This window comes from Dromiciops gliroides, chromosome 3 (assembly GCF_019393635.1).
Source record: "Dromiciops gliroides isolate mDroGli1 chromosome 3, mDroGli1.pri, whole genome shotgun sequence".
Taxonomy (NCBI): Eukaryota; Metazoa; Chordata; class Mammalia; order Microbiotheria; family Microbiotheriidae; genus Dromiciops; species Dromiciops gliroides.
Window position 1 is genome coordinate 160,738,003 of NC_057863.1, and position 27,314 is coordinate 160,765,316.

Consider the following 27,314-nt stretch of genomic DNA (forward strand, 5'->3'; position numbering starts at 1 on the left):
TTACAAAGAATTGGAAATTGAAAGGAGTCCATCAATTGGGGAATGGATGAAGAAGTTGTGGCATATGATTATGATTGGACACTACTGTACTTTAAGAAATGATGAGCAGGATGTTCTCAGAAAAATCTTGAAAAATAGATAAACTGATGCAAAGTGAAGTGAGCAGAACTAGGAGAACATTGTATATAGGAAAAGCAATATTTTATGATGATTAACTATAAATGATGGTTATTCTCAGCAATACAATGATCTAACACATTTCCCAAGGACTTAAGATGAAAAATACTATCCATCTACAGAAAAATTGCTGATGGCATCTGAATGCAGATTGAAGAATAATTTTAAAAATTTTATTTTTCTTGGGTTTCATTTTTATTTTTTGTTCCATTTGTCCTTTCACAATATGACCAGTATTTAAATGTTTTTCATGACTGGACATTTATAACCTATATCAAATTGTTTACCTTCTCAATGAAGGGGGAATGGAGGATAGAAAGGAGAGAATTTTAATACAAATTAAAAAATATATACAGGGTAAAATATTTTCCAGCCAAGGACAACTTAAAAGGTCAGTAGGAAAAATCTGTTGTACCAGGGTAAGAGTAGAGTGCAGTCCAGTACAGGCTGCACCAGTGCAAAATGAACCCCAGCAAACCAGGAGCAGGCCTTGGGTGCCACTGAATTAGCAGCAGCAGTGACTGCTTCTGGAACTCTTAGCCCAGAAATGGTAAGGGGGTCTAACAACTTGTCAGAAGATGATTACAGGGGTCCTTTTGTTGCCACTGGGGCAGGATTCTGTTGCTTTTCCCATATATAGATCCAGGTTGTGGTCCTGGGTATCAGTTCCAATAGAGAGACTAGTACTAGCACACCAGAGCTTGTAGCCACGGTGGAACAGGGACCCTCTTCACAGTTCCAGGGCAGAAAAGAGGTCTTGTATTTGTTCACAGACCAGAGTACAGTCAGGAGAGTAGTAAATACATGTCTCCTTAGATCATCCTACCTTGGAAGTGTGAGAAAATAATTACTAATAATGGATTCCTTGGGGTACCCAGTGATCACTTTCTCTGTCCTTTATCCCCCCCCCAACCCCAAGTGTCCAGTTATCCTTGAGAAACCTCATCAGATATCATCTCAGACAAACCCAAGGAATAGAGATAGATTATTCTGTTTACATGCGTGAAGGACTGATGTGATCAAACCACACTTTGAATGAACTTTGCCTTGAAGAACCTGAGTGAAGGGTCTTTTGCATTCTTTTCTCTGATGTCATCCCTTGAGTTCATTTTAATGTAGGCTACCTTCAAGTCATGTCAACCAATAGAGTTGAATGATGCTAATCAATTAGATTTGTTTGATGTATAATGACCCAATTAGTTTTGACCAAGGTATACTGACCCACCCACCTCTATGAAAAGAGAATAAAAAAATAGGAAAATGCCATGTCAGGGCTTCTGGGGTGTCATCTGAGCTTTTCACTTGGGGACCACATAAGAGGGGACTCACTGTCTCCCTTGGGTCTCCTTGAGACCACATACTGTCTCTCTGAGATATAGCATGGGTCTTTTGGGGCTTTTCTCCTGCTTGTGCTAATTGGCATTCTGAAGTTCTCTCCCTACTTTCTCTGCCATGTGACCTGAGACCATGAAAAGTTAGGGAGACATGTGGTCAATCCTTTACTGGTATGATATTGATAAACTAATACTATGTTTACCCCAAACTGATATAAATATTAATTAATTTATAAAAAACACAGAAGAAATGAAATCTTACAGGTCCCTAGAAGTATCTCTGACCATAGCTGCACAAAACACCTGAAGTTTAGGACAGTGTGCTCTCCATCCTACAAGCAGAGCCCTACTTTAACAAAGAGTTAAAATTCAAGAAATTGGCTGGAAAAATAAACAAACAACAGAAAAATGTTCTGACTATAGAAAGTTACTATGGTGACAAGGAAGAATAAAACATAGTCTCAGAAGAAAATAACAAAGTCAAAGCTTCTATATCTGAAACCTCCAAAAAAATAGGAATTGATCTTTGAAATAGAAGGGCTTAAAAAGGACTTTGATAATCAAGTAAGATAAGTAGAGGAAAAGATTGGAAGAAAAATGAAAGTGATGCAAGAAAATCACGAAAAAAAAAGTCAATAGCTTGGTAAAGGTGACAAAAAAATACTTAAGTAACACCTTAAAAATCAGACTAGGCCAAATGTTAAAAGAGGTAGAAAAAGCCAGTGAGGAGAAGAATGCCTTGAAAAGCAAGACTGGGAAAATGGAAAAAGAAGCACAAAAATTCAGGAAAGAAAAAACTCCTTAAAAATATAAGTGGTTGAATGGAAAAGGAGGTAGAAAAGCTCACTGAAGAAAATAATTCCTTAAAAATCAGAACTGAGCAAATGGAAATTAATTACTTTATGAGAAATCAAGAGACAATAAAACAAAGCCAAAAGAATGAAAAAATAGAAGGCATTGTGAAAAGTCTCACTGTAAAAAACAACTGATGTGGAAAATAGATCCATGGGAGATGATTTGACAATTATTGGACTAACTGAAAAGCATTATAAAAAAAGAGCCTTGACATCTTCTTCCATGAAATTGTCAGGAAAAACTATCCTGATATTCTAGAAACAGAAGGTAAAATAGAAACTGAAAGAATCCATTGATCACCTCCTGAAAGAGACCCCCAAAATGAAAACTTCCAGGAATATTATAACCAAATTCCAGAGCTCCCAGTTTACAGAGAAAATATTGAAAGAAGTCAGGAAGAAACAATTCAAGTATTGTGGAGTCACAGTCAGGATAACACAAGATTTAGCAGCTTCTAAATTAAAGAATTGGAGGGATTGGAATATGATATTCAAGAGGTCAAAGGAACTGGGATTACAACCAAGAATCCCATAACCAGCAAAACTGAGTATAATCCTTCAGGGGAAAAATGGGCATTCAATGAAAGAAAGAACTTTCAGGCATTCTTGATGATAAGACCTGAGATGAATAGAAAATTTGACTTTCAAATACAATACTCAAGAGAAAGGAGAAAGACATCTTAAGGGATATTAAAAGGCTAAACTGTTTACATTCATACATGGGAAGATGATATGTGTAACTTATAAGAACTTTCTCATTATTAGGGCAGCTGGATGGAGTATATTTAGACAGAGAGCACAGGTATGAAGGGATGATATCTTTAAAGAATAAAGTTGAGGGGTGAGAGAGGAATGCACTGGGAGAAAGGGAAAGGGAGAGCTGGAATGGGGTAAATTAGCTTACATAAAAGATGCAAGAAAAAGCTTATACAGGGGATGGGAAGATAGGGAAGGTAGGGGAGTGAGTGAACCTTACTCTCATTAGAATTGGCTCAAAGAGGGAATAACAAACACACTCAATTGGTACAGAAATCTATCTGACTCTGCAGGAAAGTAGGAAGGGAAGGGGGATAAGTAGGAGGTTTTGTGCTAGAAGAGAGGACAGTGTGGGGGAGGGGGCAGTCAGAAGCAAAACACTTTTGGAGAGGGACAAGGTGAAAAGAGATACAGAAGAGAGAAAATGGTATGGAGAGAGAATAGGATGGAGGGAAATACAGTTAGCAATAGTAATTGTGAAAAAAATTGAAGCAAATTTGTCTGATAATGGCCTCATTTCTCAAACATACAGAGAACTGAGTCTAATTTATTAAAATAAGATCCATTCCCCAATTGATAAATTATCAAAAGATAGGAAGTTTTTAGATGAAATCATCAAAGCTATCTATAGTCATATAAAAATTCTCTAACTCACTATTGCTTAGAAAGATGTAATTCAAAACAATTCTGGGGTACTGCCTTATACCTATTGGATTGGATAATAGGACAGCAGAGGAAAATAACAAGTTTTGTGGGGGATATTTGGAAAATTAAACATTAATGCCCTGTTAATAGAGTTGAAAACTTATTCAACCAATCTATAGAGCAATTTGGAACTATGGCCAAAGGGTTATAAAACCATGTATACTCTTTCACTTAGCAATACCATAACATGTATCCAAAAAGAGAAAAAAAAACCAAAAAGTTAGAGGACCTATATGTAAAAAAATATTTATAGCAGTTCTTTTCTGGTGGCAAACAATTCAAAATTGAGTGGATGCCTATCAATTGGGGTATTATTGAACAAATTGTTGTATATGATTATGACGGAACACTATTGCACTATAAGAAATGATGAGATGCACATTCTCAAAAGAACCTGGAAAGACTTACCAGAGTTGATGCAAAGTGAAAGGTACTATGTACAAAATAACAGCAATATTGTAAAATGCTCAGTTGTGAATGACTTGGCTATTCTCAGTAATACAATGATCCAACACAACTCTGAAAGCCTTATCATGAAAAATATTATCTATCCCAACAGTAAGAACTGAAGGTGTCTAAATATAAATTGAAGTATAATTTGTTTTATTTTATTTTATTGAGGTTTTTTGTCTCTTTTCTTTCACATGACTAATATAGAAATGTTTTGCATGACTACATAAGTATAACCTAATTGAATTGTTTGCTTTCTCAATGTGCGGGGGGAGAGAATTTGGAAATCAAAGTTTTTGTAACTGGATGTTTAAGATAGTTTTTACATCTAATTGGGGAAAATACAATGCTAAATTAATAAAATAAATAAAAATAAAAAAATATGTAATTATATTACATTGAACTGTTAAGTGCTCAGTGATCCTGAAGTCAGGAAGTCCTGAGTTGAAAACAGGACTCAAACATTTACTAGTTATGTGCCCCTGAGCAAATCACTTAACCTCTATTTACCTTAATTCACTAGAGAAGGAAATGGCAAACCACTCCAGTATACTTGCCAAGAAAATTCCATGGACCATATGGTACATGGTATCACAAAGACTCAAATATTACTAAACAACAACAACAATAACAACAACAACATTATATTGAACTAGATATATCTTAGATAATGAATATATTTACAGGGCCCCATTATTATTAAAAATATAGAAAAGGAAAAATGGATGAAAAGAGAACTTTATCAAGAGTCTGTTGTGAGGGGGCAGCTAGGTGGTGCAGTAGATAAAGTGCTGGCCCTGGATTCAGGAGGACCTTAGTTCAAATCTGACCTCAGACACTTGATACTTACTAGCTGTGTGACCCTGGGCAAGTCACTTAATCCTCATTGCCCCTCCGGCCCCACAAAAAGAGTCTATTGTGGGGGCAGCTAAGTGGCACAGTGGATAAAGCACTGGCCTTGCATTCAGGAGGACCTGAGTTCAAATCTGGCCTCAGACAATTGACACTTGCTAGCTGCATGACCCTGGGCAAGTCACTTAACCCTTGTTGCCCTACCAAAAAAAAAAAAAAAAAAAAGGTCTATTGCATTGGTCCAGGCCAAAGGTGAGGGCTGCTTGACTTTTAGTAATGGCTGTATGAGTAGAGAGAAGGGGATAGATAAAGAAATGACAAACTTGTCAAGTGACAATATTGGAGAGAGGATAGTGCCGAGTGAGAGTGAAGTGTTGAGGATGGCATCTGATTATAGCCCTGGATGACCAAAAAAAATGGCGGGGCTCTTGATTAAAAAAAAAAAAACATAGGGAAGTTAGGAAAAGGATAATTTCACTTTGGGGCATTTTCAATTTGAGATGATGGCTGGCCACACAGATTTGGGACTCATGCTATATAAACACAAACTATTACACAATGATTGTCCTTTAGTGAGTATAATACAATATTAATATATTAACTTAAATATCCGGGGTTTTTGTTTGTATTTTTTGTTTGGTTTTTTGCAGGACAATGAGGGTGAAATCCACTGGCTCTTAAAGCTTCCCAATATAACACCTTCCTACTCTCCCTGTCTTCCTAAATATTTTTCCACTAGACATCCAGTGGCAATGGCCTTCCTACTGTTCCTTGCATGAGACACTCTATCTATTTAATCAGTATTCTGATTGTCTCTCTTCCGTATTATCTCTGTCTTCTGACTTTCCTGGATTCCTTCAAATTTTAGCTAAGCTCCACCTGCAGAAGGCTTTTCCGAGTTTTCCTTAATATTAGTGTTTTCCTTCTGAGACTACCCCAAATAAACCTCTACATATCTTGTTTATACCCAGCTGTTCATATGTTGTAACCAAATTAGACTGTGAACACCTCAAGACGAGAAATGGTTTTTTTGTTTGTTTGTTTTGTTTTGTTCTCTTTGTATTCTCATCCCTCAGCAAAGTGTCTGGTACAGGGTAGTTGCTTAATAAATAACTGACTGATTCATCCTCACTGTCTTGTGCCTGTTTTTGAACCAAAGTATAAGCCTTTACTTTCATCATTATTAAATTTCATCTTAGTAGATTTAATTCATTATTATAGTCTGTCTAATTCTTCTGGAATCCCCATCTTTCATCTAGTGATATGAACAATAGCTGCCATTTTTATTTAATCTGCAAATTTGGTAAATATGCCATCTAGGCATGCATCCATGGTATTCATAAAAATGATAAAACGTCCAAGTACAAATCCCTGGAGTGATGCCAAGACGGCATCCACCAAGGCTTTGAGGGCACTTTGTATAATTCTATGAGAATTATACATTTGAAGAGAAGCTCATCAGAAGTGCAGAAGTGAACCTAAGGAAGTATTATATATTCCAGACATGGGGTCAGGAAGAGAGGTTCAAGTTTTTCCTCTGACAAATCCTGCTTATGTGACCCTGGGGAAACTATGTTAACTGTATGTAACTTTGTGTCCCCATCTGCAAAATGAGGGGATTGGATGAGAGGCTCTCCTCCAGCTCTAAATATATAATTCTATGTTATTTCATTTTCTCTACAATAGAGAGAGCTTAATAAATGTTGGTAGAACTGTTGGATCTTGTTTTTCTTGGTAATATTCACATAGAGATATAAAAGCCAACCAACATTAAACATTTAAATGAAATGTTGCTATTGCATTTCTGCATCTTTCTAGTAAATATATGTGGGCCCTATAATTAGATAAGCTATAATTTGATACTTAAGGGCCATTTTGAAAAATGTCACAGTGTTTTAATTTTCTACTGTCACATTACTTGACATTTTTATAAATTATTTGTATTTCCTTCCCTAAGTCATTGCAAGACTTAAAAAAATACTAATTTGATCTCCCTTCTAAAAATGCATTTTGTTATGGTTGCTAGCTAAAGTATATTAGAATTTCTTAAATTAAAAAATTTAGGAGACAGCCAAATAAAACCTTCGCCATGAGTTATAGTGACAGCAGATGCAGAATGCCATCTGCCCCACAAATGTGATTCACTTGTGGTTATCACAAAACAGTTCAATTCTCACTACCAGTACAAGCTGCTTTCAGAAGCATGTGAATGAAAAAACAAAGCTAGTGAGGAATATCTCTACTTTAATTGGACATGAGTCTACAATAAATAATAAAACTGATGTTTCTGTACATATATTCATGAACAAGATGTGAAAAATATCCGTGAACCAGCTCAAAGCAGCAAAGAGCCAGTTTGATTAGTAAATTTAAACCAAATGAAACATTTAAAATCAAATTACAAAGGACAATATCTCCTTCCTGAAAAATAAACTTGTCACCAGCAGCAATATTTTCTCTTCCTTGCAGGAGGATCTCTTTCCGCTGAAATATATTTCACAGCTAATCAATTCAAGATCATTCCCTAGTAGACCTAACGGTAACTGTATAACTTTTGTTTTGAAAACAATAAAATCCGTGATATGAATTAAAGAGGTAAAAAGAAGTTAAAAAAAGTGAAAAGTCTTGCCAGTGTCATTAAATAGTGGAAAGAGATAGCTATATGCACTCTGTAGTGAGAGGCATGCTAGCCTGCCCTGTATTGTCTTCAACAGGTTATTTGACTTCTCTCAGTCTCTATTTCCTCCTCTTAAAAATTAAAGTTCTTACAGCAATCGTATCATACTCAAATCAGGCTGCAAGCTGACTCAGAAAATAAAAATTTCACACTATGTTTTACTGAATTTTTATTTTGTTAAATATTTCCCAATTACATTTTAATCTGGTTTTTGCCCACACTGGGGAGTTGTAAAGGCTACAAATTTTATTCCTCTGGACTCTTGACAACATGGTGCCTATGGCCATTTCTAAATTGACATTCCCTTTGCCATGCTTTTTGCAGCACATGGAACTGGATGAAACACCTTTTCTTTTTGTCCCTTTTTCTGTAGAATGTGCTCTTTCTTCTGACCTGAGTTTTCATCCACAGAGAAAAATTTATGGTTAACTAAACACTAGTAAAAACTTAACTCTGTTGGCGAATTCATATCAATACAATGATATGGATGCTGCTGGTTCTTTTTTTGCTAGAGCTAAGACTACAGAATAGGAAAGGTTCAGCTGAAGTCACACAGTTGCAGCAAAATCTTTTATTGAGACATAATGGCTGCTCAGATATAGTCTCTCCCCACTGCCTCATGGAAGCTGGGGTGCCACAGCCTGCTTGTATCTTCCCAAGTGCCCATGGGGCACTGTGGTAAGGGAACAGCACTTCTTGGGTGGTACCTCTTCTGGCTCTCCAGGGTAGGCTTTCTCTTTACTTTTAGTTGACCTGCAGAGAAGGTTCTCTGTGCTGGATCCACCTGCCCTGTCTCTAGCAGAGGCTCGGTTCTCAGTCCCTCTACCCACCATGGTGCTGTTCCGCTCTTGCTGCCTGTTTTTCGAAGCCAACTCTTTCCACCTGGGCCTCAGCACTAGAGATAGCTTCTGGTCCATTGATGTAGAGATTGTCCCTTCCTATCCTCTCTACAGAAGCATTGAAGAGAGAAACTAATTGCCAGAAAATGAGTCTGGGAGTTGGGGCCTAATGAGATAATAATAGGAAAATTTATTGTTTTTCCAAGTGTTCATAAGGCAGAGGCTCAAATTGCAGGGAGGTACCTGGACAAAGAGTACCTGCCCATTGCAGGAGTGGCTGAATTTTGCAAGGCATGAAAAGAGCTAGTACTGGGCAAAATTAGGGAGGTGCTGAAAAGCAGCCAATACATTACTGTATAGACCATTTGTAGAACTGGAGTGTTAAGGTGGGAGCCAGTTTTCTGTTAACAGTTCTTCAAATTCACTCATGTCTATCTTCCTAACCATCCTAGGGAAATCACTCCCCCATCTTCAGGGATTACCACATGTAACTGAATGGCTACAATTACGATGACCCCATGATTCTTGCCTTTTACAACACAGGAGCAATGTAAGACATTTTGAAAATCCCAGAGCCAAGTGTTGTCCTCCCATATGCCTGTGCTCACAACTTCATGGGAGTCAATCCTCATCCTGAGCAGTATAAAGAAATAGCATCCCTGGCAAAGTAAAGGGGACTCTGCCTTTTTTTGCCATCGCATACCAGGTCTTTTCCAGTGGAGATGGCAAAAAGGATGCCTGGTCTGTTCATCACTTCAGTGATCAGAACATCAATGTCTCTTTCTGACATTGAAATGAGCCTGTATGTGAACACGTGGAAGCCTTTACTGTGAATTGTAAAAATGCTTATCAAGTCAAAAGGATAGAATCCTGGATGAAAATCCTGATTTGCCCCATGTATTCCAACTCCCTTCTCAATGGGGCTCAAATTGCTTTCAGGATCTTAATCATCCTGTCTGAAAAGCCAAAGGTTGCAAGAGGCAAAAGGCATGACAGATAATATCATTAGCATGCAGACCCAGTTGGTTTTCAACTTCAAGAAAGAGGCCTCCTCCCACAATTGGCAGCACATCAACAACCAGATTGGCATGTTCTTTTTCATGGGCCTGAAACCTGAGTAAGTGGAATAGCTGACCAAAGAATTCTACATGTATATGACAAAAGAGGGCCACATTTCCATAACAATATAGAGTACCTTGCCCACACCATTTACCAAGTAACCAAATAATTCTCCTTGGCAAGATGGAGCAGAGGCAACCTTCCCACCTTCAGACTCTGAAATCTGAAATTCAGAGATGATTGGTTTGGCAAGTATACATAGGGTTTCTTTCAATCAAAGTGCCTAATATACTCAGCCATTGAAAGTATCTCAGTTCATCAATTGGGGAATGGCTAAACGAGCTATGGTATATGATTGGGATGGAATATTATTGTGCTATAAGAAATGGTTTCAGAAGAACCTGGAAAGACTTATAAGAACTGATGTATAGTGAAGTGAACAGAACCAGGAGAACATTGTACACAGTAACACAATTTCGTCTGATGAAGAACTGTGAATGATTTAGCTGTTCTCAGCAATACTATTCTCAGCTGTCCATGACAATCTCAAAAGACAAAGTATACTATCTATCCACCTCCAAAGAAAGAACTGACAATGCTAGAGGACAGACTGAAGCATTGTATTTTTCACTTTCCTTCTTAATTTTTTTTTCCTTTTGAGTCTTGTACAACATATGGAAATGTTTTGCTTAACTGCACATGTATAATCTATATCTGCTTGCTTACCACCTCAGGGAGAGGAAGGGGAGAAAGGAGTGAGTGATAGAATTTGGAACTCAAAATTTTAAATTATAATGTTTAAATTTAATGTTTAAATTATAATGTTTATTAAGAAAAAGAAAGTATCTCAGAAAAAAGACCTTTGAGTAGGGTAAGGTCTCTGAAATTAGTATTTGGAGCTTTGTGGGTCTAACCCAAACTCCCCAAACCCATCCTCCACAAGTTTTCCAAAATATTTTACCCTTACAGTAAATCAATCAAACGTCCTGCCCTAAAACCAGAATTCCTCTTGCTCTTCCCTTTCTCTAGTCTTAGATCTCTTAGTATCACAATGTTGTTCAAGAGTTTTAATTAAGGTAACAAATATAATTTAGCCCATGTAGCAGGAACTCTCAATGGTGCTAAAAGCTTATATAGAAGAATGCACATTGGACTGCAGCGTTTTTGAAAATCATTATTATACAGCAAGGCGAGAGAGGCCTTTTTCTTGGCATTAAGGAAAAAAAAAACAGAAGAGAGAAAGTGGCTCTCACCCATTGGACACCTAAGACCTTTTTAACTTTTCCCTCCTTCCCCGTTTTTATTGCTGTCCTTCCCCTACAACCCAAAAATCCAAATATGCCCTGGCTTCTCCCCCTCACTCTGTTTGAATTAACCTTTTGACCCTTCCTATCAGGATGCATATATTTTGAAAATTAAATAAAATGTAATTTAAGAAATGAGCATATTATCTGCTCACATTTCTCAGCAAAAGTTGGAAAAGTCAGTAAAATTATTGCACTATAATATTAACAACATTGTAAAGTTTTTAATCAACTTCTTTTTTCCCAATCACCCAGCCAGACCTCTTCAATGTAGTTGTGCAATAAGTAGTCTATTGGCCTCTGAAACTTATTCACTTTTCCTTCCCCCAATTAGTTGGGACAAAACGTCTTGTCAAAAAAGAAACTGCGTCACGTACTATACATATAAAATATACCTGTTACCAAACCTTATCACTGACTAGAGAAACACTGTACTCAAAGCACTAGAAAAAAAGGGGGGGAATTAAATCATTTCCTTCCACATTTTTAAAACAAAAAGTAATTTCTGAGACCAGAATCAAATAACAAGACAAGGGGTGATTGGATTGAATTTGAGAAATTGTATACCATTTTAATTACCCACAAACTTTTCCTAGAAATGAAAGTTTACCTTTTAAACATCAAAATTCTTCCAGTTGTGCTTTATAGCTATAAGCAAATTTAGTCAAGCAGACGGATGGCATAGTATGGAGTCAAGAAGACCTGGGTTCAAGTTCAGCCACAGATTCTTACTAGCTCTGTGAATCCTGGGCAAGTCATTTAACCTGTGTTATGCTAAATTTCCTTATTTATAAATTAGGGATAATAGGGATAAAATAGGGATAATAACACCTACCTAACAGGATTATTATGAGGATAAAATGAATTAACATATAAAATATTTTGCATACCTTAAGGCACTGTATAAACATTAGCTATCACCATCATCGTTATTCAGTCAATAAACATTTAGTAAACACCAACTATGTGCCAAGGCACTGTGCTAGGTGCTGCGGATTTTTTGTAGGATAAAATTCAGTCTCTGGCCTGAAGGAGTTGATAATCTAATGAGGGACACAGCATGCAAACACATTATGTACTAACCATATACATGTAAGCTATATACACAATAAATTTTAAATCGGCAAAACAAGGGCACTAGAATTAAAGAAGATTGTGAAAGGAGTCCCATAGAAGGTAGAGTTTTAACTGGGACTTTTAAAAAATCCAAGGGAACCAGGAAGTTGAGATAAGGAGAGGATTTCAGTCATGAGGTACAGCCAATGACCTGGAGTCAAGAGATATAGTGTCTTCTCTGAGGAGTAGCAAGGAGGCTACTATCTGTGGATCACAGAATATACTCTGTGTGTGTGTGTGTGTGTGTGTGTGTGTGTGTGTGTATGTGTAAATGTCATCTGTATTGTTATGATAAAGTCAGGAATACATGACATCTATGAAGAACCAAAGTTGCTGATCATCCAAATGGAGGTAGAAAGGCATACAGTGATTTTTAGTAAGCTACAGCAATTGCCAAGGAAGAATTGGACAGGATATCATCAAAGAGAAGTGTTCTTGGAAAAGGAAGGTTATGGTCTTGTGTAGAGAGGGAAAGGTAATCAACGAACAATTTATATGATTCATTAGTATTTATGTAATATCAAGACATCTAGAGAAAGACCTATAATGTATTGGTTCGCTATCTATAGAGCCCTTATGGCTGGATGTGGATGAACATCACACAAGGAAGTGTGAATTAGTTACCATCTTTGCCATTTGAGGACATATTTGCATCATTGATACCAGGATTCATTGAAGTATCAGATTATAAATACAAGAGTAAGATCCCACTTCTGATACTATTTGTGTGATCTTGGGCTAGTTACTTAACTTTTCTAAGCCTCATCTATAACATTTTGCATTTTATACATGAGATTCCTCATCTATAAAAATGAGGAGGTTGGGGGCCAGCTAGGTGGTGCAGTGGATAGAGCACCAGCCCTGGATTCAGGAGGACCTGAGTTTAAATCCTGCCTCAGACCCTTGACACTTACTAGCTGTGTGACCTTGGGCAAGTCACTTAACCCCAATTGCCTCACCAAAAAAAAAAAATGAGGAGTTTGGACTCAATGAACTTAGTAGCCCTTTCTAGGTCTCTTCTTCTTTGGTTTGAGTATAAGTTTCTTGAGAGCTGGAGCTATCTTGATTTTCCATCTGTATTCCTAGCACTCAGCAGAGGGCTTGGCATGTAGTAAGCACTTAATAAATGCTTTTTCATCATTCATTTCTGAGATTTTCTCCCCTTTGGACTTCAGGCTCCATAGAGTTCACATCTCTGCAAAGTCATGGCCAACCAGCCAAATGAAAGCAGATTTTTTAATCCACGTGATTAAAAGCCATTCCACTAGCACTTGTGGCATGATGTGCCTGGCATATTAAGCAAACAAATGTTCCAAAATCAGCAGAGACAGTAACAAATCATGATCATTTTCATGTGTACTCAATGAAGCAAAACAAGGTCTCATATCAATTGAGTGACTTGTAAAAGAGCTTAGTTAGCACAGAGCCTGGCACATAGTAGACACTATATAAATGTTTATTCTATTCACCTTCCCCTTTCCCAAATTAGGCCATGAGTTATACACGTATAAACACACACACTCACATTCTTATTCCACAAAAACAGTTATCCCTCAAGATTCACAGGGGTTAGGGATGCAGGACCCCCTCAAATGTGAAAAACCTCAAATAAGTCTGGGCTCCAGCCCAAACCTTTATTTTTTAATAATTTTGCTCATATTTAAGACAGAAAACAAGTAAAACAACACACTGTGTGGATGAAAAAGTTTTAGTTTCAACATGAAAAGATTAGTATCTTGCATAAAACGCAGTCTTCTAGCCACCTGTATAGCTGCAGCAACTACTTCATAGATTCCTTTATCCTACCAAAAGTACAAGATAACAAGGATCATGGCTGGAGAAAATCAAGTGACTGAGTCTGGATGATACAGAGAAAAGGAGGAAATGTTCCCAAAGAGAGTATGTTGCTTTAAAATTTTTAGTGCACTGAAACTTTGAACAAAATTTACCTTTATAATCAATTTATATGTTTATCCTTTATGATAGCAGATGATAAAATAGATGTACAATATACAGTACATATGCAATTATGGCTTACTAATTTTTTTAGGATTTTTTTTACATATACATACTGTCTGAATTTTCTGCAGTACACAATAAATCTCCAAAAATTCCCATTTAGTTTTCAATGGCCAACACATGAATAACAAAACAGTGAATGTAAGATCCAAGAATGTTGAAGGATGATTGTATACACAGACACACTCACACATATGTGTGTGTGTGCATGAACAGAGCCTACAAAAAGTGTTATTCAAACATCTGCCAGGTAAATATAGAGCAAAGCCAAATTATAAGTGGCATGAAGCAAAAGAATTTAACATGTTTTCTTCCTAAAGACAGTCATAAACTATAAGTATCTTGACGTATTTAAGAGTGAAGAGAAAATGGGTATCTTTTTTTTTTCTTGTATGCACTAGTTAACTCCAAAAGAAATACCAAAATTCCCGAAAAAGAATGCATCTGAAGAAAGAATCTATTATTTTCATGTGTACTTGCCTCAGAATAAACTGCCACTGTGCTATGAAAATGTTCCAGGAATGTCAGGAATGCTTCACTAACCCTTCATGGAAAATAGCTTTTAAATGGCAAAACAATGCAGGCCATGATTAAGTTGAAGCATTTTAAAGAATACCACAAGAGTGTGTGTTTGTCTTTGTTTACTGATAGTTTACTGCTCAAGATGATGCCCTAGTTTTTAAATTCTGTTTTTAAGGTTAGGTAAGGAATCTCTTCTGAACTCAATTTCAACCCTTTCTTTTTCCTTGGCTACCTTATCAAATTTGTTTCACCATTGTTGCTTCACTGTCTCCATGTATTTATTTGTGAAGGCAACATTCCTATTATGATATTATTAACGTGAGATATTAATCATTGGGGGTTTTTCCCAACTTTTCTTCTTGCTTCTCCTCTTTCATTAATTTCCCTTCTTTCCCATGTTTAACACATCACTCTTTCTACCTGTTTCACCCCATTCCTCCCCATTTTCATATGTTCTTATTAATAATTAGCCAACTTTCTAACTTTTTCTTTAAATGCTTCAAAAATTCCAGTTAAGAGAAAATGGGAAAAATTTAAAGTATTATCCTTGGCAAAAGTATAACAAAAGCACATGGCATAGATAATATAGAGCACCTAAGAGTTAGGAAGGTCTCAGTTTATGTGACAAATCTTGGCTTTGTGAACCGTGGCAAGTCAGATAATTTCTTTGGGCCTGTGATGTTTAAAATCTAAATGTGTGGTCTCCTTAAATTAGAAGCTTTAGCACCATTCTTTGGGCATCAAGCATTTATTAAAGCATACCAGGTATTCATATGGAGTTCAGAAAGTTAAGAAAAGGCCTATCTAACCTAGAGTTCCAGGCTGGTTGGGTTCTTCCTCAAGTCCTCCAGCACGAGTTAGCTTCAACCATGAACTAACTCCTCTCAAACTGAGTGTGGAAGCTTTTTATAGGTCTGGAGCAGAGGTGGTATTTACACACTGCTTCAAGCTGTATTGGTTGGCGTCATCCAAATCCATTGGTTCACTGGACTTGAAGGTTTTCCCCAGTCCAGTTCAAAGTCCTTAGCTTCTGAGAACAATACCCTTCTTAAGGGCTAGCCAGGTGCGATTACAATCTAGTTAACTTGAAGTAGTCTAATCAGCAGTCAATCACTCTCACTTAATTCAATCAGTTTAGATTAATCTCCAGGTAGGCCTTAGAGTATCTGTTAAATTCCATTATTTTATCACAGGCCCCAGGAAATATTCTAACACTGTATTTGTGATGTAGATCCTTTAGAGATCTAAAGGCATTTCTTCACTCAGAATGATGGCCAATCAATGTGTGTATCCATGTACATACACACGTTTATACATACATGCATGTGCACATACAAAGACATGTATGGTGTATGTGTATGCATATATATATATATATAAATATATGTGTGTACACATATAAATACAATATATTTATATAATTAAATTACTTTAGGAAAAAAAACTAGATTTGATTTTAACTAAGCAATAATCTTTGATCAGATTGTTTTGGTTTTTGTTTGTTTGTTTGGTTTTGTTTGTAGGACAATGAGGGTCAAGTGATTTGCCCAGGGTCCCAAAGCTAGTTAAGTGTCAAGTGTCTGAGGCTGGATTTGAACTCAGGTCCTTCTGAATCCAAGGCCAGTGCTTTATCCACTGAGCTACCTAGCTGCCCCCAGATTGTCTTTTGTGAATTTTTTTTTTATTATGTAAAACTCATATATTCTATTTCTGTCCATATTCTTCCATAAACTTCTTCTTCTTTTTTTTTTTTTTTTGGTGAGGCAATGGGGGTTAAGTGACTTGCCCAGGGTCACACAGCTAGTAAGTGTCAAGTGTCTGAGGCCAGATTTGAACTCAGGTACTCCTGACTCCAGGGCTGGTGCTTTATCCAGTGCGCCACCTAGCCGCCCTCACCATAAATTTCTAAAGCTATTAAATTGGCATTTCCAGATGAACTGAACTTTAGATAATAAATACTGAATTCCTTCTATGGGTGTGACCACAAGGGCTAATTTATAGAGCCCAGAAAGAATCAGTTTAATAAGCTTTGTAATTATCTAGCTTAAAGAAAACTGCAATTTGTATTAAAAGCTAATGGGTTTGTTTTTTTTTTTTTTTGGTGAGGCAATCGGGGTTAAGTGACTTGCCCAGGGTCACACAGCTAGTAAGTGTTAAGTGTCTGAGGCCGGATTTGAACTCAGGACCTCCTGACTCCAGGGCCCGTGCTCTATTCACTGTGCCACCTAGCTGCCCCCTAATAAGGCGACCACATTTATTTTTTTTTTAAGTGAGGCAATTAGTGTTAAGTAACTTGCCCAGGGTCACACAGCTAGTAAGTGTTAAGTTTCTGAGGCCAGATTTGAACTCAGGTACTCCTGACTCCAGGGCTGGTGCTCTCTCCACTGCGCTACCTAGCTGCCCCAAATACATTGGATTCTTTTTAATTTTTTTGGTGAGACAATTGGGGTTAAGTGACTTGCCCAGGGTCACACAGCTAGCAAGTGGTAAGTGTCTGAGGCGGGATTTGAACTCAGGTACTCCCGAATCCAGGGCCAGTGCTCTATCCACTGCGCCATCTAGTTGCCCCCAGCTAATGTTTTTTAAATGTCTTTTGAAAGGTGATTGGTTAATTGAAAGACATTGAAAATTCTATTTTGAGAAGGGGAGTTCCCTAAATTAAAAGTTATGAAAATTAGTAGTCAATGAAGGAGCAGAAAAGCAGTTTCATGTGGTATAGATGTTTCCAAATGAATCAGTAATACTGAAGTCTTTAGTTTGAAATTGTGAATTAACCCTCTTAGGGAAGGAGTGGTATTGACACCCTTAAGTGAGAGGTATGAAGCTCCCATAAAGTATGGATTGTGACTATATTCTACTGAAGGAAAAAGACCTCTTTTGTTGCATTATACACATACACATTTGCACATATGTATATTTATAAAAATGAATGTATGTATATATACATACTCATATTTTATTTTATTTTCCCTCTATAATCAAAATTGTTTGCTTAGCAACTCTAATCAAACTGCGTATCTTGATGTAAGATAAAACTTTATTTATTGAGCCTTTTTGATTAGAGGGCTTATGAAACTCAAGCACATTTGCAAAATCCACTTCAATAGAATACCAATTATTCATATTAAAAAAAATTCATCACTGTGTGGTCAGTTGTCTAGAGACAAATCTTTCCAAAATATTCTAGACTGGCCTTCACTTGGAACAAATAGAGCTAATCTACTGCCAGGCCAGTATTTAAAGACTTTCCAACGTGGTAAAATATGCCTGAAGTTTTGCTCTGAGAAAGCAGGCTGACATGGTGAAGTTCTTAAATAAGGACCCACAGGTAGTTTAACACCTATATAAGTAATAGGTTAAGGCTATGCATATACATGTATATACATATACATACATATACATATACACACACATCTTGTATAAGGAAAAGGAAAGTTACATATGTTTTGAATATTTTCTAGCTGTTTTTCCCTCACTGTAGACATTAGACATTATTTTTCTAGTGGTCAAAAAAATCTTTTTTTTTTTTTAACCTCTCTGCACTCGCCTCTCCCTCTATCTCATGCCTCCACCCCTCACACATTATGCCTCTACTGTTGTTCATCCTTAGTTTTTTTTTTTGGAAGAAGACCAAAGATATCACAAGATGGTGTCTTGACTTGTGCCTGAATTGGAATTATGTGGGGCAGATTTGCTCATAGTCTGCATCCTCATTCTCTCTTCCTGAGTCATTGAAGTCCAGTCCACAAGACAAAAGTTAGTGTGTGTGTGTGGGGGGGGGGGGGTGTCTAGGTTTCTCTCAACATTCCATTCTTATCTTCCACAAACAGGGAGAGTTGGTGAGTAGGAAAGAAAAATAAAAGAGTCAAGTGCAATAAAATAAAAATGTGGATATAGCAAAAGACTGAGAAAATTCTAGTTTATCAAGATAAAACTTTGTATAAAGCAGAACCTGGATGTTGGACATCACTGAAGTGGTCAAAGTGTGACAGTATAACTTTGTTCAGATTTCATCGAGTAATGAATTGACATTCTGGTGTGATCTTGGAAATATTTAATCTCTCTGAGTTTCAGATTCCACATTTAGAAAATGAGAATAATATTTGTACCACTTATCTCACAGAGTTGCTGTGCTTTTTTAAAATTGGACCTGTAATTTCATGCATGTAGGGGGCTTGCTTTTAAGAACTTTATGAGTGCAGATTGATATTTACTCCATAAATTCTACTCTTAGAGATTTACCTAGAGGTCATTGCTTTCTGTGGAGAGCCAAGCTTTCAAGATGTGATCTCTGCCATCAAATAGGCTTATTTGGCACAATGTGGTTTGTTCTTTCTCACTCTATTCATGCCAACTTCATTAGCCAGATCATGGAGAGCATTCTTTTCCCTGATACCCTGTGAGCTTTATTTTTAAATGCCATTGGGATAATCACATTTAATTAGATTTCTTGCTAAGATTTTATAAAATATGTTTCCCTTCTACTAACTCTTTTTGTTTTATGAGGCAATACTCCTAATAATCTTCCATCTTCCTCCTCAATAAGATGTTATGAATTAAAGTATGAGTTACAAATTATGTGGATTATATATAGTCTAAAATCATATTGCTGTTGGTTGACATATGTCTCTGCTAGGCAAGGAAATCAAATGCTTGTTTGTTGTGGTGTAGGTGCTTTTTTTTGTCTCCTTGTAGCAACTGATTAGCTTCAGTTATACTTCATTAGAAATGAAGAAAAAAAGAACATGATGATTTTTGTAATTTTTGTTCTTTTATCTGAATCATTTTTGAATCAATTTATTTAAATAGTTAAAATTGGAACTATTTAATTGCGTGCAAAATCTTATTTTAATTTTTTTCTAATATGGTTGATTTTAATTTTAGTTTATTTTAATCTTTCATGTAACAATTTGATGGCCTCACTGTATACAGACAGATGATTCTGAAATTAAACTGGCTGCTTCCAGTCTCACAAGTTATTGTCAGTTTCGTGTGTGTGTGTGTGTGTGTGTGTGTGTGTGTGTGTCTGTGAGAGAGAGAGAGATGTTTATCATTGTTCTCCCTGCCCAGTATACCCTGAATATCTTTTCTTTCTTTCTTTTCTTTTTCTTTTTGGTGGAGCAATGGGGGGTTAAGTGACTCGCCCAGGGTCACACAGCTAGTAAGTGTCAAGTGTCTGAGGCCGAATTTGAACTCAGGTCCTCCTGAATCCAGGGCCAGTGCTTTATCCACTGAACCACCTAGCTGCCCCTGAGCCCCTGAATATCTTTTTTTTGGGGGGGGTGAGGCAATTGGGGTTAAGTGACTTGCCCAGGGTCACACAGCTAGTAAGTGTCAAGTGTCTGAGGCCAAATTTAAACTCAGGTCCTCCTGACTCCAGGGCTAGTGCTCCATTCACTGCACCACCTAGCTGCACCCTACCCTGAATATCTTGAAGACGGTAGGTTCACTCTCTTCCCTTTCTCCATCTTCCCTATTTTCTCTATTCTATTTCTTAATCTTTATTTGTATTTCCCAATATACTTTTCACTTTTTTCCCCTCCCTATACCAAATGATTTGTATTCAAATTAAGTATTGGAATTTATACACAAATACACACACACTTACATGTACAAATACATTGTTTTTAACAGCTAACTGGCATAGTGAATAGAGTGCTGCTGGACTTGTAATCAGTGAAACCTAAGTTTAAATCCTGCCTCAAAGAATTACTGGATATATGATCCTGGGCAAAGGCAACCTCAGTTTTCTCACTTGTAAAATGGGGAAGAAGGTTACACCTACATCCCAGAGTTACAAAGGTGATCAAAAGAAAAGGACTTTACAAACATCCAAGCACTACATAGATGTTAACAGATATTATTATATAATATATGCTGAATTCATTTGAAAGGTCTTAACAAGTACTTCATGGAACTGTTATCCTCTGTCATGCTCTATGCAGATGTTGACGCATAAGCGGAAATTATCTTCCTGGAGCTCTTTTTGCAAATGGCCATCACAAGAACCTCACTATAAGATGACTAAGTATCTTATGAAATTCTGTTTCTTGTTGCCTTTGGATGTGGGGAAAAAAAAAACTATGCCAATTCTTTTACTTGTCTTTTCAAGGAGAACTTAAGCCATGAGCCAAGACTTCAATAGATGGAACTCTGTTCCAATTTCTGGTTTCATTTATAATGAGAATGACATACAAAAGCTTTGTAAAACACCTCAATAAATAGTCTTGCAAATGCCAATTTTGGTTTGGATATAGGCATGACATTAATGAAGTTCTTAAAGTTTAACAGCTTGCCGTGACTTAAATAGGTCTTTCTCAAACTCATAGCCTAGTGATTATTTTATCCAGAAAAAAAGACAACATACTTACTTTTGCCAGCCTTTTTATCCCTTAAATCCTATTTTGGCTGCTTTAGAATATCAGAGGACTTATTTTCTTAAGAGGATTTAACAGAAGATAGATCTCCAATGCTTTGATCTTATTTACAAGATACACTGGAATCTAACAAGATCTGCTCTGTTTCCCCAAATTACAGGTGGTAAGCCCCTTTTTATCATCAGGTATTTACCGAGCACCTACAATGAACAACTGCTAGTGCAAAGCGTTTACAGCTCCCAAGGATTACTAGTTTCAAACAGAACTGAAAGGAATTTTTCCTCAGCATTCTCAGAAGAATAGAGGATGATTTTGTTTACTCCTAGCACATCCTCCATTTTTCTATCACATGTAGACTTTTGTATGGCCTCCAGGCAGCACCTCTATAAGAGATGACAATAACTGATATTCACTTTAAGTTTGCAAAGCACTTTACTTAAATTGTGAGGTAGGTGCTATTATTATTTTCATTTTATAGATAAGGAAACAGTCTCATATAGGTTCAGCGAATCAAAGTCTAGCATTTTATCCATGACTCCAGGCTTCCTGAGTATGATAACCATGTTCCATTTTCTTCATTAGACAAATTCTGCAATTGATAAATTTCCTGAGAACTTATAGGACAATAAGGCTGCCATATGCCTTATCTGTGATTAATTATGGGTTTGAATAAGGCCTCTGCATTACTTTTATGTTGACCCTGGGCAATATACAACATACACCTTTGCCTTCCAGAAAACATGTCTGACCATCATAGGGTAGTAGAGCATGAGATCGATTTGGATTGAGCGGATTGGGTTTAAAACTTCTTTCTACTACTTTAAGAACACTGGAAGCTTTACAACACTGCAGGTTTGAGTTGCCTCAGCTACACATTCATACATACATGTCCGCCATTCATGTTTCCTGGCTACAAAGACTGTCACATACACCTTTACGTATGTTTCCCCCAACCCACACATATTTCTTCCATAGGCATATCATACATATTCATTTTTTAAAATGTATCTTCAGTGTATGTGTGCCCTCTTTCCACAAGAGGTATGGTAACTTGTGGGAGAATTAATTTAAAAATATAATCACTAGCTTATTTATGTGGTGCTTTAAAGTTGGCAAATCACTTTATAAACATTATCTTGTTTGATCCTCAAAAGAACCTTATAAGCTACTGGCCTCATTTTACAGAAGAGGAAACTGAAGCCTAGACTAGTTAAGTGATTTGTGCAGGATTACATAGCTAGTAAATATACAAACTAAAACTAGTTAGCATTTACTAGCAAGTACTTTACGGAGTATTTTATGCTTTGTATTTATCTCATGTTATCTTCACAACAACCCTAGGAGATAGGTGCTATTTTTACCAACCTCTCCCCCCTTTGTTTGTAAGGATACTGATGCAGACTGAGGTGAAGTGACCTCTCCAGGTCCCATAGCTTGTAGGTGTCAGAGGCTGGATTTGAACTCAGATATACCTGACTCTAAGCACAATGCTCTATCCAGTGTACCACCCAGCTACCTTAATGGAATTGCATAAATGGGGCAGCATAGCTGGAGGTAGAAGGAAGAGTTCACCCCATAAGAATGTTTCATTTTAATGAAAGCTTTTTGGAAGTGCATCTTAGAGGTACTTTTAAATGGAAACCATAGGAGGTGGTGATAACATTCTCCAGGAAAGAAACAGTCCTGTGGTTAAGTATGTTGAACCTGAAAGGACTATGTCTGGCTAACCTTTATTATCTTAAATTGTCTCTGTTTTCTGTGTTATAGGCATTTCTAGAGACTGGGATACAGTCAGGGTCATTAGTAGAACCTATGGTATAAAACTAATTCTAGAATATAATCCATTTTCCAAATTAGAGGTTCAGTAACACAGACAGTGAACAAAAAATAGGGCAGATTTAACTTCTGTTGAGCTCTAGAATGCACCACATAATCTTTTCAAAATAGACGTTTAGTTTCCTGTGATGTCGCCTATATGATATCAATACCATCAGGTGAAAAGTAAAGGAAAAATCAATTAACTAACCAGATATTTTTTCTATAGAATGTTAATCCATGGGATTAACATATTGAAACAAAATTGACTCATTTGGAGAGTGGATAAGCAACTATCCAATGTTCAGCTTAGATTAGCATTCATAAGATTTACAATTTGATCTCATTCTTCTAAAGGTAATTCACCATGTCAAATTTTACTGATGAGGAAAATGAGTTTGACGTGGGGAGGTAAAGTTATCTTTCCAGGGCTCAGTAGGCAGTAAATAGCAGAGGTAGGATTCCAGTTTGTTTTCCATGAATCCTCTCCGTAAAAGTGGTGAGATAGCAAAGTGAGGGAGTAATACAAGGAAAAACAGGCTGTAAATGGAGCATGCAGATAAGCCTTTATGACACAGAAAAGTAACAGCTACTACAAATAGTTGAAGAAAAAAAGTAACAGAGATCTAAACCAATTAGCAAAGTTTTGGAATTTAATGGCTCATGAAAACTTGCCTAAGAATTCTTTGAAATATTCTGATGAAATAGAGCTTTTGGCTTTTGTGACTAAATGGTGTGATTCAATAATACAAGTTATGATAAGTTGTTTCTAAAAACTAAGGAATTGCTTTTTAATTGACTCTACTGATAAGGCATAGAAACACATCAAATGACTGCTATTTTTCACTGTTAAAACATTAAAATGTAAGCAAAGTTCTAAGAATAAACTACATCCAATTATATTAAAAAGAAAAAAAAACTGTACTGGAATCAAAACACACCCACAGACCTTCACATACTTGAAATGACTACCAAACCTACACCTTGTGATTCTAGGCAGAAAAACATGAGAATTTTTTTTCTGTTGTTGTTGCAGCAAGAAGTATTTTGGCTCTTCATCAGAAAAACTGTAAGATATTTCAGAGACTCTGAACATATGATCACTGGTTACAGTGATGGATGTCACTGTCATATATAAAGCTGAAACTCCAGAAAGTTAGTAAAGAAATGGAAGAGATGTATGGCTTCATTCCCTTCCCTGTCAATCAAAAACACTCACTGGCTCCATCAAAAGAGCTTCATCTATTTCCAGAAATCTTCAAAAAAGTAAGTTTCATGGTTTTTTCCTTAATATGATACCTAGAATCATATAGTATGCTTTGCATGCAACTTAGTAAGTTTGTCTAAGTCTTTGCTAATTTTCCTATTTCAGGCTAAACAATAATCATTTCATTTCACAGAGAATTTCCTTTTTACCCCTAAGGAAAGTTAATATAAAGGGTTCTTTTGGCCTCTATTTAAAAATGAAGCTTTTGGCAATTTACAAGCTCTGCTTCATGGACCAGTGACTGAGTTCTGGAGTACTGAAGCCCTTTCAGGTCTAGAACTTCCACCTGAAGAACTACTATCCTAATTGGTAAATCGACCTACTTTATTTAGGGGTTTTAGCCATACTTCACTTTACTTCCTTTCCAACTCCTCATCGTCCTTTTTGCTGTTCTACAAATACACTGACCCTAAACTTTTCAGTTTTGAGACCATAATAAAAGCAACATTATCAGGGCTCCTGAAAGGCTAGGCCAATCTACTTCCCTATGACTCTACTCATCATTCCACTGACTTCCCAAACTAATATAAAGGAAAATTATGGTTGAATCAGTAAATGGAGAGTTGCACATATGGAAGGTATGATATCCTATTAGTCATAAGTAATATGAATTCTTGTTTTCCTAAATTAGAACCAACAAAATATATGTAGGAGAAGTAGTGAGTATACATGATGTCATAAGGTAGAGTTCTTCCTGGGTCAGGTAGTAACTTTCTGAAAGGTTCCTTTTATGGATCATCTTTTCTGTAGTATGGACATTTTCATTTCTGCTGCGGCCCATGATTTCACTTTTACTTTACATAACTGTGCCTAACTTACTATGAGCCACGGCTTTGATTATCATCACCCATACTTAATGGTAAATTATTCATTTTTTATTCCCTTTCCAAGAAAATAGTGTGGTATTGCTTTTCCCAAGTGCTACAATTATACTGGCCAAATGTATTTAACTTTTATCCTAATGCTCCCATTTATGTATTCCTGGTCCACTGAATAAGCTTCTTATATTGTAATCTATATTCTTACCCAAAGAATGTAAGTTCCCTAGGAAAAGACATTGTTTCCTTTCTGTCTTTGTTTCCTTAGCACTTATCACATATCCAGACACATAGGAGGGACTTAATAGATGCTTGCCAGATGATTCTTACAGACCCCTCTACAATAGTAACAGTCACAATGGTGAATGGGTAAGGCAGATGAGCTAGTTGAGGTGCCTATGAGAAGAGGCAGATTTTGCTGGATCCTTTCTGTGTGTTCCTAGGAGAGCACTTGACATTTTATTAACTATCAATAGTGACTACAATCACTGTTAGTCTCAGTTTCCTCAACTTTATAATAGAGGTAATATATGCTCTATCAAATCTAGCTCACATGGTTGGTAGAGAAAAGCCCCTTGCAACTTTAGCAATTCTCAAAAAGAACTCCTAACACACCATATAAGTTTGCTAGCTTGTCAGGTTAGTAGTTAAGAGAGTAGGAAAGGACAAGGTAGAGTCAAACAGGCATAAAAAAATAAAACTAACCAGGACCAAGAGGATTTGACTGGAAGGGGGTGGTGGAAAGGAGAGTTTCCAAGATGTTTTCCAAGAGGAAGCCAAAAAAAAAAAGATCCTAGAATCTAGAGGAGGAAGGTGACTGAGGGGGCATTTAATTCAACCCTTTCATTTTATAGATGAGGAAACTGGGGACCACTGTGTTTAAGGGTTACATAGCTAGTACACATTAGAGGTGGGATTTGATAGAACAATTTACTAGAGCCAGCACCAGTTGTTAAATTTTCAATGTTTAATGTGTGTGCTTTAGGAAAGAACTAACAGTAAAAATCAAGATGATGTATTGTTTTGCTGATTTGTAGATTTAAGAAAGTGATGGGAGAAAATGTTTTATATACACACACACACACATATATACACAGAGACACATGAATTAAAAGTGTGTTGTGGGTACATTTTTTTTTCAGAGCAAGTTGTTAAACATTTGTTATTACAGTACTAGATTTAAACTCAGGTCCTCTGATTTGACAGCCAATGCTCTTTCCATTGCTTATTAGCTCCCCTCTGCCACACAACTTTATTATCAAGAAAATATGGCTACTGATGGATCTTATCTAGTAACAAGATAACCATTAGTTCTTCTGCATATTTCTCATGAGTAGGTTACTAAGTTTATCTGTTTATCTTTATATTAATCCACATATAAACAAGAATCCCCTGCACAGCATACCTAACAAATAATCATATGCCATGTGAGGAAGAAAACATTACTTCCCAAATTAGCTCATTCTGTTACTAGAAGCATTTCCCTACATCAAGCCTAAAATTGCATTCGTAGGACTTCTCCTCATTACTTCTGTTAATGCCCTCTGGGGCAAAAAGAACAAGTCTCTCTTCACAGAATAGCCATTTAAATACCTGAAAGGGGGGGAAGGTTAGGGATACAGACATTGATTAAGTGCCTACCATGTGCTAGGCACTGGGCTAAGCACTTTACAGATATTACCTTATTTGATCCTCACAACAACCATGGGGGAGGTATGTACTATTATTATCTATATTTTACAGTTAGGGAAACTGAGGGACATAGAAGTTAAATGACCTCTCCAGGGCCAAAGAGCTAGTAAGCATTTGAGAGTGCATATGAACTCACATCTTCCTGATTCCAAGTCCAGTGATCTACCAAGTGAATCACCTACCTATCTGCCTGCCTATGACAGACAGTTTGATCATGTCTTTCCACTACCCCCCCAACCCTACAACACCATTTGCTATCTTCTCCTCCCTAAGCATTTCCAGTTCTTTTAACCAATCCTCATTTTGCTTGATATTGTGCCCCTTCACCATCTGTGTTATCTCTTCTAGATTCTTCAGATTATGTCACATGTGCTATATGAGTCTTCCTATCTGAAACAGTCACCAATTCTGTTGATGCAAGGTTGTGAACTGGCTTCCCCTGCTACAGAAGAAGAAAGGCCTTAAAGCACATTTCTCTGAGCTGACATATCAGAAAGGATGAAGAGCTATCAATCAGGCTGGAAGGAAAATACTTTAAGAAGTATTCTAGGAAGAGTCAATCATTTATGAAACATTTAATAAGTGCCTAACACGCACCAGACTCTGTGTGAAGCAGTATGGTTACAAAGACAAAGATATAACACTCCTCACTGTCATGGAGTTTAGAAGCTATTTGGGGAC

General features: G+C 36.8%; 1 protein-coding gene and 1 pseudogene across 1 annotated transcript in view; one reads left to right on the forward strand and one right to left on the reverse strand.

The window, feature by feature from the left end:
- Positions 1-27,314, reverse strand: part of NALCN (sodium leak channel, non-selective) — a 582,828-nt gene that overhangs the window by 347,614 nt on the left and 207,900 nt on the right.
- Positions 8,637-9,872, forward strand: LOC122745960 (annotated as a pseudogene).